The sequence below is a fragment of the Benincasa hispida genome, chromosome 12, assembly GCF_009727055.1.
Source record: "Benincasa hispida cultivar B227 chromosome 12, ASM972705v1, whole genome shotgun sequence".
NCBI lineage: Eukaryota > Viridiplantae > Streptophyta > Magnoliopsida > Cucurbitales > Cucurbitaceae > Benincasa > Benincasa hispida.
Window position 1 is genome coordinate 65491599 of NC_052360.1, and position 3421 is coordinate 65495019.

The following is a 3421-nucleotide window of genomic DNA, read 5'->3' on the forward strand; positions in this document are numbered from 1 at the left end:
GTATTTGGTTAAACTATAAAATAAGGTAGGTGAATTGGAAATTCACTGGGGAATAATATTAAGTTTTGCATTACGAGAATAAAACTATGGTGCTATAAGGAACTTTATCACAAGGCACACGTTCTTAGTTACGAAATTAAAGTTTCTTTATTAGATAAGAAAGAGGTGAAGAAGAGACTATAAATTTTATTAAGGATCACTAAATATTAAAGTAAAAATGTTCCAAGAAAAATAAATTGAAAGGATTAATAGGTCATGATCACTTTCATGGTATCGAAGTTGGTGGAGCGAGTAATGTATGGTGTTTTGGTTCTTTATATAACATGCCTAAAAGGAAGAAGAATTACTAGATAGAGCATAAAGCGATAGTATGAGGAACTCTTTACAAGACCTAGGTAAGATGAATTGGTCAAGGAATACCAAGATGGTTGAATTTATAGTTGCCTTTAGATGGGAGAAAACGAGTTATTGGATTGAAAATTCTTAAGGTGCTTGGGTTTAAACTATGTGTTTGTTGCAATGAAAAGGTTCAAGTTTAATTAACCATACCAAGAGGAAGGATAAACGTTTTGAAGCTTAAAAGCAATGTAATCTTGTGAGAATACTCTACTATGGTTCTAAGTTTGGAATGGAATTTTAGATTTATGGAAAAGGGTATAAAGGGTCATATGTCTTGGTTTAGGGAATATGTTTCACTTTGGAAGTGAAAAGTGCACCTTCAAGTTGTTGGGTTAAGCAAGGATAAATATGAAGAAAAATAAAAGTATTTCAGGAAAGGTTTTATTTATTTGGGGAGATAAATGGAAATTAATGTGTTCAAGACTCTCAAATAGTTAAGTATGGTTTGGATTTTAAAACATGATATGGGTGGATATAAGGCGTTCGTTTTAGTGTAAAAGAGGGGTTGGTTTTAGTGTAAAGGAGGAATCTCTTATTACTAATCAACAGTACGATGAACCTTCACAAATTGCTCATAAGTACAGTTAGGCCAATTTACCGTTTTGCCCTTGTAGTTACATCTAATTTCTTAAGTACCACTACTTCCTCTAATGAACAATACATCATAGTCCCATAATGAGTGAACACTTCTCAGGCTATGAGAAGGTGTGGCGCCACATTGTTCAAGCCCCGAAATCAACCCTTAAGGGAGAATTTTTTATCTACTTACACCTGTTTTGGGGAAGGAGTGAATTCTGTCTTGTGTAGATTAGTTCTCAGCTCCCCAATAATATTAATTCCCAAAGTGATAGGTTTGAGTCGGCAATCTGGCCACTCGCACTCATGCAAATCAAAGGACCGCCCTCATAGGCAGGAGTTCCCAATGCACTCAGGATTAAGGTCATGTTACTTATGATCATCCTAGTGAAATGATAGTCTCTGTCATGAACGACGTTATATAACGAGACTAAACATTTCGTTTTCTGGTCTAATACAAACTTCTTTATATAGGATAAACCCACTCGCATGTCTCCACATGAATGACGATGATCATATCATTTGTAGCACTTTACAACACTTGAAACATCTACAAAACGGGCTGTATCCGTAGTGCCACCAGGATAAGGTTTCCCTCCTTTTATCCATATACTATAGACCATTAAGGTGATCACTAAAAGAACGATCTACTTGTATGTCTCCACATATATGCTTAGGTTACAAAGATAACCAGAGATCATAGTTTATTGGTTTGTGGTTAATGCAACTAAAACATCTCATATTTCATAGATAGTAGTGAATAAAATATCTCATATTATTACATCATAAATGTATGTTCATACATGTGTTTACAAACTACAGGACCCTTCGAGATTTAGGGCATCAACCCTAACAATCTCCCACTTGTCCTCAAGCTAGTGAGTTGTACAAGATAATTACAAGTACAAAACAATAAACTAGGGCACAAAGGCCTCGTACAACAATACTCCCACTTGCCTTAGTGCAGCCACGGTCGTGAGAGCCTTCATAAACGGATCAACGACGTTGTGCTCCAAATATATCTTCATGACTATCACATCCCCTCGTTGCACAATCTCGCAGATGAGATGATATTTGATGATGGGCAGAAATGCACGTCATTATAGGCCTTTCATTTAGAATTATGAAGGCTGTTAAGTAGAATATGTGGCAATTATATTAGGAATTTATGAGAAAATGAGTTTGCATCGATCAACATTAAGAATCTCGACTAACCCACTATTATGCATTATTATACGTTTAATTATTTATTTTTGTAGCAACCACAGAAAGCGATTGCATACACGAAAGCTAGGCTATCACAAAGCCGACCACATGCGGGGAATCTCTCCATCGCAGAGACGAACACATACGTTCGACGCATGGATGTTGCGGCCATCAACCGCATCCGTCCATCACATAGAAGTTGCGGCTGTCAAGCGAATGCGGTCATCGTAGAAAGATTGCGGCTACAGAATAATAACCATAATAGAGGGATGACCGCAAGGGTGGTGGAATGCGTTGATACTCTAGAAACTAAGCATGAACGCATACCTCAGGAGTATCAAAAGGTGATGTTGACATTTCACCTACCACGACATTAGCCACAAAGATTCAGAAAAGGACCATTACGCCGTGGGTGTCAAATTCAGAGTAGGTCCATTAATGCTGTCAGCGATCAAGTTCTATAAATAGAAGCCGTTGAGCAGAACTTCAAATGATTCAGGGTTTATTACCTGAGGGTAGATCCTTGTGATCCAGACTAAAGCATGAGAAGATAGCTTGAGAGTTCTTTATCCCCTTAACCATTCCGAGTGACGTAGAGNCGTGGGTGTCAAATTCAGAGTAGGTCCATTAATGCTGTCAGCGATCAAGTTCTATAAATAGAAGCCGTTGAGCAGAACTTCAAATCATCCGAGGTTTTCTACCTGAGGGTAGATCCTTGTGATCCAGACTAAAGCATGAGAAGATAGCTTGAGAGTTCTTTATCCCCTTAACCATTCCGAGTGACGTAGAGCTCGAGAGAGTCTACTCCACTGCCCATCCATGGCACCACCGGCAGCCTTGACACATATATGATGGAAGCAAGACATTGCTTCCATCCGCCCCTCCATATCTCTTCTATCCTTGTATTATATTGCATTTTGGCTTAAGAGATTAATACATTTTGTGATCAATGCATTTCTATATTTCCTTTTATTCCATCTCCATCTTCATTTACTTAGTATCCTTTACTTTCATTGATCACTAAGTAAGACTGTTAGAGTATCGCATACTTAATTATGCGGCATAGGAATATGAAGCATGTAGCAAACCACCGGGTGGTGTGCATTACGCGAGTGTTGTGAGAAAACCTTATTTGTTTAGTGTGAAGCTATAGCAATGCTTGTCTATAAGTGGACGCAATGCTTGTCTATAAGTAGAATCAGGGGCAACTAACTGCTTGGGAGGGTAAGTGGTTGGTCAC